Here is a 13,331-nt window from a genome sequence, read left to right on the forward strand (position 1 = left end):
ATTTTGTGTTGTTACATGAGCTTTATTTCTTGAAGTTGTACCAAGCATTGAGTACTCGATGATTTTTATTTATTTTTTTCAGATTAAGATTTTTTTATTATTATTATTTTTTTATAATTACGAGATTTATACAGGTTATTTTCTTAAAATAGGGTGTTTTTGTAGGGATTGCGCATTTGTTCAAATTGCGCATGCAAGTATTGAATGGAATAGTTACCTCATGATTTAGGTGTCCAGTTATGCAAGTAAAGAGTAGGTTTTAACGTACATAATATTTTGCTAATTGTCGTGGGGTTTGTCTGATTAGCATTTAACACCAATAAAAAATATGGCGGCTCCAATTGTCGTGTGCGCGCGTGTTTGCAGACGTAAAGCGGATATTGATTCATTATTAATTGGTTGTAACCGGATCGGTTGAGTTTAAAAAAAGTAAAATAATTACGCAGCTTCCACAAAACTCTCCCTACAAGAATCCGGTGATTCAAGAATAAGATGGGGAGTTTACTACTACACACACAACTCTCTAAAAGCTGATGTGCAAGCCCGTCGGCCCTGATCAAGACTGTCTCATGAGTCCTAACTTCTTCGTTAATTTATTTTGCAATATATGGCAGTGGTCCGGTCTGGGGTAGCTAGCCAGATGCCTCCGCTCTTCCTTTGGAACCCCAAATGCTTAGGTGTCATTCGTTTGCAGCGAACTCTATTTTATAAGGAATAAAGCTGTTAAATTTCAAATAAGTATTAAAATTAAACCTTTTAGTTTTTTTTAACCTTCTTAGTAACATCAATAAATATAAGAAAACGCGATAAAACCTTAGGACAGGGTACCCCTTCTGTGCGAAGAACAGGAAGAAGGCAGTGATTGACATGGCTAACCCGCTATGGCTAGTGTTAGGGTGTTTATACCCTTGCCGTTGTTTTAAAATCGGTAACTCGTTTTACTACCTTAAAACAGTGGAAAGCGGGGGGGGGGGGGTAAACACTAAGATTGAGGCGGTCTGGAGTGGGGACCCTATTATAAAGTTCAGCTGAAAAGGCAACCATTTCACTTTAATTGTAAAAGTAAGCTATAAAAGACCATCTACTTTCCACTGTAGAGCCATTTGGCTATTTTTATGTTATATCAGGATATGTTTGAGTTTTTATTTGGTAAGCAGTAATATAACTTAATTATGTTTCATTTAAGTTTCTGAGGGTTGAACCAGCTTTCATGTTTTTTTATTGTTATTTTTTGGCTGCATAATAAAACTGGTAAATTTATAGGCAACCCGGAAACAGAATGTGAATAAGGTTGGTGGTAGAACAAATATCCTGTTCTGTTCCGTTCCTCTGTCCACCATTGCAATATGGTTGGAAGGAAATTAACATAGCTGTATTCCTAATAAACTTAGGAATATACACTGCCCTGTCATTAATATCCTGACACCCCTCTGTTGATAGGTTGTCCTACCTATTGCCCCTCGTCAGACTCTCAAAATGTGCTTAAGAGGAGACATGATTGTGAATGCATGATGATAAGATTGGAGTTAACTTAAATGTCACATACAAGTTACCACATAAGCAACTTGTATGTGACATTTCAATAGATTGACAATTTATGTGATCTGCAAAGGGAAGTAGGCTGTTGCTGAAACAGTTTGGAAACAACCTGGGGTAGAGATTCAGAAATGGGTACCCCTTTCAAAATGGCAGCGGAGGAAGAGGGGGCAAGCTGTGATTGATGGGTTTTATTCCACCCACTGCGTTCCCCCTCTCCTCGCCCGGTGGATGTCAAGTGACATGTGACACAGCAACAAATATGGTGGCTGAAAACAAACGATAAATCCAATAAATTTAAAAATTCGAGTTAGAAAAATGCATGCTTTTCAGGGATCACAATGTCACGTGACATTGGAATAAGTAGGATAGGTAGCTGAAAAGGGAAGGTAATTTAAAAGGAAATTTCACGAAAGAAAAGGAATGGCAAATCAACAATTTTTAAAATTAAACAAACACAGAAAGGCTTTTCTTTTCTTTTTTTTTTAAATTTTTTGTGGGGGCTGCTGCCTCCTAACTCCCGCTGGTTTTTTCCCCACAAAATTGGGGCTGGAAAAGAAAAGGGGAAAAGGTAATTTTAGGGGATATTTTACGAAAGAAAAGAAGCTGCAACTCGACAGTAAAAAAATAACAAAAATGAATGTTTTTCTATGCTATTTAACTAGCATTTAATAATGAACCGAGACAAAGAAAAACCACTTGCCTCATCGGTCGGGTGTCCTCGTTCAATCCCTGGTTTCAGCTTTATATATTAAGCTGACTGCTTTTAAAAATTCAAGAGTTAAATATATGAGTTAACAGGAGTTAAAAAGCTGTGTTTTGGAGTGAGGAGTCATGGTATCTGCTCTACCAGTTTGATGGTTATGCCTGGGTGGCATGTCAGAAGCAATGCTTGGAGAAAGCTACCTGTTGGACCTTGCAGTGAAGGTTGGTAGAGGCAGGATTGAGGGTCTGGGGCTATTTTTCATTGTTTGGCAGGTCTGTTTTTTGAAAAATCCGTGAATGCTAAGGTCTATAGCTAATCCGTTATGTTGTTGTAGCATGTCAGGGAAGGCCCATACCTGCATCTGCAGGACAATGCCCCATGTCATGCTTGTGTTGTGATGGACTGGTTTGACATGTGTCAAAATTGGGCAGACCTCCAATTTCAATTCTATAGAGTACCTCAGGAATGAATTGGATCATCGGGTGCATGTGGTGGGGGGAGAAGAAGACTGGCCAAACTAAATTGGCTGCCACTTTGAAGTCCAAAAATATTGGAGGACACTACAAAAAAAAGTAGTGGAGGAGTGGACTACAGGGTGTTCCATAATCTCAGGACATTGCATGAAATACACCCACTCCTACCACATATTATTTAAAGACATTAATACTACTACTTATAATAGTACAATACGTTCTCTAGATGTTGAATTGAAATGCATTGGCATGATATCTGCTGTTGTCATGGCACAAGATGTTAATAAAGGCGGAAACACACTATCACATCACGGAACCCTGTCACAGAATAGTACTCTGTGGTCCCGGTTTAGTGTAAACTGAAGTTGGTCGGAGAAGAAACGTCACTGTAACGTAAGGTGGCCAGATTAAAAATATGATCTTGAAGTACTAGTGCTTATGTTTGGGGTATTCATTTCTCGTTTAGAGGTACTCGCATTATATCTTAAGAAAACCGAGCAATTTTAATAACCATTTTATTTCTAATTTTGATTTTTACAAGTCGTGGAATACAAAATTAGTCAATTTTAATAAAATTAACTGAATTATAGCTGTGCTTTAATTTGTTTAATTTGGAAAATTTTATTGCAAGAGTTATAAACACTAAAAGAAACTTTTTATAAATATTAATATCAAATGTTTTACATAATTGTTTACAATACATATTCAATAAACCTGATTTATTTTATCAAAAAGGAAATATTTACCTAGCAATACTTTTTTTCATTTGAGCGAATTTTCTTTAACAGTTCATTTTTTAGTACATAATGTGTAAAATTCTTTGCATGACATTTTTTGATTGGTTTTCTGCAACAGTGTTCTCCTTCAACATTCTTTAGGTCTAATTTGTTTCTATCCTTTTTCCATGTGTTAAACATTGAGCTAAATACTCGCTCACTTATTGCATTTGAGTGAAGCAAAGCAAAAACAAAATTAATATTTTGTTTGTTATTACGTACTTTGTACACATTTAAAATTTTTATCCAAACATCTGTGGTATTTTTGAGGTCTTTTGTCTCAATATTTCTATGGAATGATTTCAGCAGAACATATTTTTCATACAGCAAATCAATATTGATATTGGGAATTTTAAATAAAAAAAGTTTGTTGCCTGAGCCTTAAATCATTACAACGAAATAAAAGTCAAGTAGAATGTAAAAGGTTACAAAGTAAGCATAATATAAATATTCTACAACCCTCTTTGTAAAAAGGATAGAATGTCGTTTTTGAGTCTTTAAGGGTGCATTTCAACAACTTTATTGTCAGTTAATTCTTTCTTCCTAAATAATCATCTCAACAGGGTGTTTTATGATTTCTGCTTTTTTCAAATGTTAAAAAAAGTTATCTTGGAAATTATTATACTTCCAAAAGGGATATGTCTGGCAACCTGTAACGTTGTACATGTGTCATTCTCTTTGAGAAAAGCTGAAGCAAAATGAATTGCCACAGTTCATCCTCTTCAGATTTTGAAGATTTAGAAAATGCATGTGCTTTTCTTATATCTGAGAAAACATGAGTACACAATGGGTACATGACATCAACTGGAAGAGAACAGAAAAAGGCGAATTCCATCATTTACTGCAGAACTTAGAAGAAGATAAATCGTTTCACGATGTACTTATGGATGAATAAAGAAGAATTTAATTTCCTATACTGTATATTCTAATTAAGGATGACATTCAAGGGCAAAATACACAATTTCAAAATTCAGTCAGCGCTTAGGAAAAATTAGTTGTGTTAAAGGAAAGTTAAAATACTAAGTTTAATTTTGAATAAGGACTTATTCTGCCAAAATACGAAACAAATTTTTAATGAAATTTAATAACAAAAAACTACTTCACAACCCTAAAAATTGCACTTGTAAGAAATTGAGTTGTGCAAATTGAAATGATCTACTTGTTCGTCCTCTCAATTTGTAATTCTGTAGGTCTATTTTCCTCATTTGGCCATTTTTGAGCGTCACTGACTGGACATTTGCGGTGAGTATGCCGAGTAGCTGTTCAAAGTGGAGGGTGCTTCGGAATAGGCACAGGAGCAACACACGAGTCGTTGAAGTTATTTATTTTCGGATATTCTTACTTGTGCACTGAAAACAGATTATTTACTTCAAATTTAATTTTATATTAGCATCTCTATTTTCCTCTTGTCACGCCTAACGAAATTTCTGTTCGAACAGAAAAATATGAGCTGACAATGTAGTTCGGCCTTGAAGCCAGACGTTATCTTGTGAATACAGAAAACAGTGCTCTCAGAGCAATAAACTAATTGGTAAATATAGCTCCCCCCACATTTGACATTAGATATGTATACGAGTGAAGTCTTGTGAAGTGATAGTGTTTCTGCCATAATTCTTCATGTACAGTGTGAAAACTGACACGTTCTGTTGGTTATCATTGGAAATGCATTCTGAATTCATTGTTTCAGTTCGTCAGTAGATGCCATTCAATTTAACCCCAGGGGTTCACATATGAGTATGGGCTTGGCAAACCCAGGGTCCTGAGCTGGATATCATCATTCTACCCTCTCTCTCTCAGGGTAACTTGGGAATTTTTTTTTTTTTTTTGGCTGGTGCAGCCTTAGCCTCAGGCTTCCTTGTATTATGGCTTCCTTGTACATATGGCTGATAATAATAATGTACAAGTGGTGAGGGAAAACTTGGTTGGGCTAATTTAGAACTGCAGGTGCCCCATCCTGCTGAAAATAAATTTCAAATACCATTCCACGTATCTCAAATTCTGGTATGAAGTAATTTTCCAGCATGTTCAGATATGACTGCTTGTTGACCGGCCCATAAAAAGTAAGGATCAATGAGGTGGTGGACAGATCATAAATCATAATGTGGTGGATGGTCTTGCACTTCTACATTATGTGGATTGGCATCACTTCAGAAGTAAGCATTGCATGGTAAACAGCACTCATCACTAAATGTGACTTTTGACCTTTTAGGAATGGTATCAAAATGCCACAGCAATGTCACAAGCAGTCTGTCGCCTTTTGTGATCTGCATCTGATAATTCACAAGTTATAGTTGGTTCATTTTAAGGTCATGTTCCATTGTATGATATGATGATTGCTAAACACCCAACTCTGTTTTTTGTAATGTTTTTGGATATTTCAGAATAGGTGTCCAAATATTTTGCATTTCCAGATGATACACTTTCAGGCATCTGCATTTGGTTTGGTGTCCAGTACACTGCCAGTCTGAAATGCCTTCTTTTTCCAATGATAAATTCGATTTGGACGGCACTGGCTTTCCAAATATCTATATATCTATCTCTCCAAAGTCTTGCTGTTTTACTATCTTGTTTGTGCATGTCCTCTTGTGGTACCACACAAGTGCTATTAGCCTTTCTTCCACTGTATGCTGGTGGAAGAAAGGGCTGGTGTCTGTCATATTACCTGAAACAAGCAAAAAGAAACATTTAAAAGCAGCCAGGTGAGAACAAATAATAGATTAAAGATTATTCTTTCTTTTACTTGGTTTAAATTTCAAACTGAGCAATTTGCCTTCATTCAGTTTTCCTTTAGAGTTAATTGGTATTATTTTAGCATAATTCTGCATTTTACTTTTAGTTATGAATTATATTCTTTTTCTTCCTTCCTTTTTGGGCTTTGTTGGGTTGGCTATGATGTATAAGTTTTGTACATATACATCATAACAGAAACAGCGACTTGCTTGTTGCTGTGGTTCCTTCGGTTTTGGCTACCGACCCTACGAAGAATGTGGTTAGAATCTTAGCATTAAGTACTATTTTATTTAATTTCCAGTAATATACTTTGCAGGCATTCTCAATTTATTCCATTGTAATTACACTTGACAGGTCAGCACTCCTATCCAATACACTGATCATATACATTTATCTATATTCCATTATAGTGCTGGGTATTTCTGCTATAACTAGAAGTGCCCTGATCCAATCCAGTTTAATAAATTAATATTTTTTTGTTAGACATTCAGTTTTGTCACTACATCCTATTTTTTTATTATTTATTTATTCTGTCTGTCTGGTCTGGTGATGCCCCTTAAAATTGTAATTTTCAACCGAATAATGTAAGTATATGGCAATATTTCTTATAGATTGCATCAGCTGTTACTTTCAGCTATATAAGCATGCTCTGCAAGCATTGCAGTCATTCCTGGCTTGTGTCAGGATGATGAGTTACATGCAGTTGACACCATGAAGAGTGTTGCTTTACGTGAGGAAGGATGTTCTTATAGTGTCTTGTAATCAGTCGACAGCAAGTTGATTTCTTTCCAAACTCAAGAATACTGGTTCTGCTGATCTGGATTCAAACGAGTCTATGCCAGGACCATGTTTTGAAGTTTTTATGCCTTAAAAACTATAAAGCTTCTTCATCTGAGCTGAAAAGAGAATGGGATGAACATACAGGAGCGATAGAAAGTGCAGCAGTAAAATGGACTTGTAGCTCATCATCCTAAGAAGCTCCTTCACACAAAAAATGAAAAAGGCCCAATTAATTTGGTGTAGAGCATGTCAAATGGGCTCTAGCAGTGGAAGTCAGTTATTTTCTCGGATAAGAAATTCAGCCTTACTGTTTCATAGTTTATGGTGCTAAACCAGAAAGAACAGCATCATTAAATTCATAAGAGTTTAAGAATTATCCCCATGGAAGTTTGATGGGCAGTTTTAAGTATTCAGGATAGAGGGAAATTTGATCTCACTGTTAGTTGTTAATCTCATGTGAGTTTGTTTACAGTTGTTTCTGCAAGACCATTTCTCACTCCAGTTTTAAACTTTAGTCAGCACAATCACATCGAAGTAACTGTTCAGTTGTAATTGAATTTTCTTGTATTTTGTGCTATATTTAAAATTTATAAAAATTATAATGCCAAAGGGTGCCAGAAGCAAGCTTATATAGCATCAGACAACATTTTCAATCTATCACTTCTGTCTGTTTATTCAAATTACCCACCTCTACAGGGATGGGATACTTAAATAGAAAGGGTGCAAGAAGGGGGGGATACGCAGACTAATAGATTAACAGTAGCCACTGGCAGAGGTAAAAGTGATTCTTTCACTATTTCTATTGAAATGCAATTGAGCAGCAGCCTGGAAAGCAATGCAGTGGGAATTTCCAGGACTGCTGGGAGTCATAGTTGAACAAGTAAATACATGGGCTGTGTTAGGGTAACTAAGAGTAGAAACAGGTGCGTGTATACTTGCATGTACACCAATGCTAGGAGTATAGTTAATAAATTAGATGAGCTTGAAGTGCTAGTCAAGACATCAAAGGCAGATATTGTTGGGATATCAGAGACATGGTGTCACACAGACATAAGCAGTGCAGAACTGGAATTTGGGGAGTACAGTGTGTACAGAAAGGATAGATAGGACAGGAAGGGAGGAGGGATTATGCTGTTAGTTAAGAAACATAAAATCTAAGAAGTGCATTCAATTGATGTTGGTACACAATGCAATGTTGAGTATGTTTGGTGTGACATAAGCACTGGGAAAGGAAAAATGAGAGTAGGTGTGTGTGTGTGTGTGTTATAAGCCTAATGAATCTGATCAGTTATGAGCAATTGTGCAGAGATAGTGGACCAGTAAATTAGTGTCTTATAATGGGGATTTTAATTTCAAAGATATTCACTGGAATTTGTGGGTTGGTCACTCACATGGTTGCAAGGCTTTTGTGGATTTATTGGATGATTGTTTTCTACAGTAGCATGTTTGGGAGGCAACTAGAGGGAGTAATACTCTTGATCTGTAATGATTCTTCATGCATCAAGACTGCAGATAAAGGAACCACTAGGTGGCAGTGATCAGTGTGCTGAAGTGGGATTTACTCAGAGGTAACTACCATCAAGGTAAAGGGAAGGGTTTTTGCTTTTGTAAAGGTGACTACAGTGGTCTGAGAGTATTTAAATTCTATACGGGGAACCAACTGAGGTTACCAACAGCAAATTCAAAATGGGAAGCATTCAAAGAATTATCTTTGAATGCTTCCCATTTAAAGAATAATCTTGGAAGAATAATCTTGGATTAAAGAATTAGTAGCTTCCAAGATTAAAGAATAATCTTGGAAGCTACTAGGCTTTGCATACCAACCAAGAAATATTGTTCAAGATTTAGGCCTAAATGAGTGTCAGATAAACTAATTAGATATGTGACAGAGAATAAAAATGCATGGGATACATAAATTAACATGACACAAACCTATGATAGACATAAGTTGGTTAGCTAAAAAACTAAATGGATATTTTACCTCAACATTCACACGTGAGGAGTTATTCAGGGAGGGGAATGCCAGAGGTGTATTCAACTCTGGCAGTCAGCTAGATAATCTTGTAATAACAGTGTAAAGTGGAGGAGAATTTGTTGAAGATAAAAACACAAAGGCACCTGGGGTGGATGGAATCCATCCAGTTATATTAAAGGAGGCAGCAAAGTAAGCAAACCCTTAGCCATAATTATGAGTTTCCCTGGACTCAGGGGACGTAACCATGGACTGGAAATGTGCAAATGTGACCCCAATCCACAAAGGAGGATTAAAGGGAGAGACAGAATTACAGACCTCTTAGTTTAACTTCTGTTCCAGGGAAATTAATGGAGGCACTGGTTTAAGGAGCAATGCAGGATCATCTAGACAAGACTTCAGTTATAGCTCAGACACAGCATGGGTTTGTTAAGGGGAAGTCTCGTCTGACTAACTTGATTGGATACTATGATGTAGTCATAAAGGAATACAAAGAATAACTTTGTAATTGAATATAAAGAATAAGGAGAGGGCGCTGAATCTCTTTAAAAGTTACAGGCTCCGCAAAAAACATAAGTGTTTGCCTTTTATTTACATGATTGTTATTTTATATTGTACTTAATACATAGTCATATAGTTATAGTTACGCTGGTTATTTTTTATTTTTAATTTAGATAAAGAGTTTTTGTGGATTTTACTTACGATAGGTAAAACCGTTATTTCGTTCCATTTTGTAGCCATTGTTTTTGGATATAGTGGTAGGGAATTCAAATTTTTTAATTGAGGTAGCTAGGTAGCTCTAACGCATAATTATATAGTAATACGCTTCACTGTTTCTATTTAATAGTTTCTATTCAAATACTATTGATATTTAATTTATTGATTTTATTAATTTAAACTACCATGCCCCAGACTAGAGCAGCAAAGCAATGGGCACAAAGTGGCAGGAGTGCTGTGAATCGGGGGAGAACTGAGGGGGGCAATTCTCCAACGCATCTTTGTATCCTCCAACTTATATCTTTGTGGTGTCACAAAGATATAAGGAATGCAGAACTGGAATTTGGGGAGTACAATGTGTACAGAAAGGATAGACAGGACAGAAAGGGAGGGGGTGTTATGCTGTTAATTAAGAAAAACATAAAATCAAAGGAAGTGCACCCAGTTAATATAGATGAACAGTGCTCTGTTGAGTCAGTTTGGTGTGACATAAGCACTGCGAAAGGAAAAATAAGAGTAGGAGTGTGTTATAGGCCTAATGACTCGAATGAGTACAATGAACAATTGTACAGAGAAATAGTGGGCCAGTAAATCAGAATGTCTTATAATGGGGGATTTTAACTTCCCAGATATTGACTGGAACTTGTGGGTTGGTCACTCACACATTAGTCAGACTTTTGTGGAGTTATTGGATGATTGTTTTCTGCAGCAGCATGTTCGAGAGGCAACCAGAGAAAGTAACACTCTTGATCTGGTTATCAGCAGTGATCATTCGTGTATTAAGAATTTGCAGATAAAGGAACCACTAGGTGGCAGTGATCACAGTGTGCTGAAGTGGGATTTACTCAAAGAGGTAACTACCGTCAGGGGTAAAGGAAAGGGTTTTTGCTTCCGTAAAGGGGAGTACAGTGGTCTCAGACAGTTTTTAAATTCTGTACAGTGGGATCAACTGACGATGTTACAAACAGTAAATTCTAAGTGGGAAGCATTCAAAGAATTAATCGTGGAAGCTACTAGACTTTATATACCGATTAAGAAATATCGTTCAAGGTTTAGGCCTAAATGGTTATCAAATGAACTAATGAGACTCGTGACAGAGAAGAAAAATGCATGGGATGCATATAAATTATCAGGTGACGCAGAAGCCTGTGGCAGATATAAGCTAGTCTGTAATCAGGTCACAAAGGAGGTTCGGCAGGCGAAGGCGGATTACGAGAAATCTTTGGCAAAAGATGCTAAGAAAAACAGCAAGGATTTCTTTACTTATATAAACTCTAAAAGGAAGGGGATGAATATGATTGGTCCACTTGACATCGATGGTTCGACTGTTGATGATCCTGCTCAGATAGCAAACAAACTGAATGAGTATTTTGCATCTACATTCACACGTGAGGAATTATTACAATTTGAAAATGGAAGGTTATCAAATTGTAGCAGTGTGCTTAATGATTTTGTAATAACTGAGAGCAAAGTGGAGGAGAAATTGTTGAAGTTAAACATAAAAAAGGCACCAGGGGTGGATGGGATCTATCCAGTTATTTTAAAGGAGGCGGCAAAGCAACTAAGCAAACCCTTAGCCATAATTATGAGAGCATCCTTGGACTCAAGGGAGGGTCCCACGGACTGGAGATGTGCAAATGTGTCCCCAATTCACAAAGGTGGATCGAAGGGTGACACGAGTAATTACAGACCAGTTAGTTTAACTTCTGTTCCGGGTAAAATAATGGAGTCGCTGGTTAAAGATGCATTGCAGGATCATCTACACAAGACTGCAGCAATAATTCAAACACAGCATGGGTTTGTTAAGGGAAAGTCTTGTCTGACAAATTTGATTGGTTATTATGATGTGGTCACAAAGGAACTGGATGCAAAAAATAATTTTGATATCATATACTTGGATTTCAGGAAAGCTTTTGACACTGTTGCGCATGGAAGACTACTGTACAAATTGGAGCAGAATGGTATTAAGGGTAAGTTGCTACAATGGATAAAAGGATGGTTAAGTGGGAGAAGACAGAGGGTGGTAATCAATGGGTGCTGCTCTTCGTGGACTAATGTTATTAGTGGAGTCCCACAGAGTTCGGTGTTGGGTCCACTGTTTTGTGTATTTATCAATGATATTGATGAAGGTATATCAGGCTTAATGTCGAAGTTTGCAGATGACACAAAGGTTGGCAGGGTTGTTAATGACAGTAATGGCAGTGTGCTACTGCAACAGGATCTAGATAAATTGGGCAGATGGGCTAAGAAGTGCCAACTGAAGTTCAACCTTGACAAATGCAAAGTACTGCATATGGGTAGAAGTAACCCCAGAGAAACGTACCAACTGTGTGGTACTACACTTAAGGTGGTAGAAAATGAAAAAGACCTGGGAGTAATTGTGCAGTCAGATATGAAGTTTTCTGAGCAGTGCAGACAGGCTGCTAGGGCGGGTCATGGGGTTTTGTCAATGATATATAGGAATTTTGCTAGCAGGGAAAAGGAGGTGATTGTCCCTCTGTATAAGGCAATGGTCAGGCCACGCCTTGACCATTGACCAAGGACCTAGTCTCCAGCCACTGCAATTTGCAGTGGCTGGAGACTAGGCACCTGCGCGGTGATCTGATTGAGGTCTATAAGGCCTTGAATGGGTTGAGCACGCTGAATTCTGATGGGATCCTTCCACTTGTTCAGATTACCAACCTACGGGGACATAAGTTCAAATTAAGAAAGGACAGATGTAGAATAGATGTGCGGAAATTTGCCTTTAGCCAGCGGGTGGTTAATTGCTGGAACAAACTTCCATCTGTCGTTGTAGAAGTTGATAGGTTAAATAAATTTAAGGAGGAACTGGACAGACATTTGGAGGGAATGGTGTGATTTTTTTTTTTTTTTGGCTGATGCTGCATAAGCTCCTACACTTGCTTTCTTGCATCATGTGCCACTACTACTACTACTACAAAGAATAACTTTGATATCATATATTTGGATCTTAGAAAAGCCTTTGATATTGTTGCACATGGAAGGCTGCTGCTGCATAAATTGGAGCAGTGTGGCATTGGAGGCAAATTGCTATGGATAAGGGATGGTTGAGTGGGAGAAGACAGAGTGGTACTCAATGGACACTGCTCTTTGTGGACTAAAGTTATTAGTAGAGTCCGTCAGGGTTCAGTGTTGGGTCCATTGTTTTCAATATTTATAAATGATATTGATGATGGTATATCAGGCTTAATGTCCAAGTTTGGAGACTACAAAGGTTGGCAGGGTTGTTAATGACACTAATGGCAGTACACTGCTGCAAGAGGATCTAGAAAAGTTCAGCAGATGGGCTGAGGTGGCAAATGAAGTTTAACATGGACAAATGTAAAGTACTACATATGGGAAGCAGTAATCCCAGTGTAATGTATCAACACTGTGGTATCACACTATCAGTGTGATAGAGAATGAAAAGGACCTGGGGGTAATTGTGCAGACAGATATGAAGTTTTCTGAGCAGTGCATACGGTCTGCTAGAGAAGCTCATGGTGTCTTGTCAATGATATGCAGGAATTTTTCTAGCAGGGATAAGGAGATGATTATCCCCTTGTATAAGGCCATGGTTAGACCACACCTTGAGACCTGTATACAGGTCTGGAGGCCTCATTTTAAGAAGGATGTAGAGC

The 13,331-nt window shown here is 37.4% G+C and overlaps 1 protein-coding gene across 1 annotated transcript in view; it reads left to right on the top strand.

Moving 5' to 3' along the window:
• Nucleotides 1-13,331, top strand: part of RpS27A (ribosomal protein S27A) — a 74,535-nt gene that overhangs the window by 223 nt on the left and 60,981 nt on the right. The gene's annotated exons all lie outside the window — the stretch shown is intronic.

The sequence above is a fragment of the Mastigoproctus giganteus genome, chromosome 6 (assembly GCF_048544385.1).
Source record: "Mastigoproctus giganteus isolate SK-2022 chromosome 6, ASM4854438v1, whole genome shotgun sequence".
In the NCBI taxonomy this organism is placed as follows: domain Eukaryota; kingdom Metazoa; phylum Arthropoda; class Arachnida; order Uropygi; family Thelyphonidae; genus Mastigoproctus; species Mastigoproctus giganteus.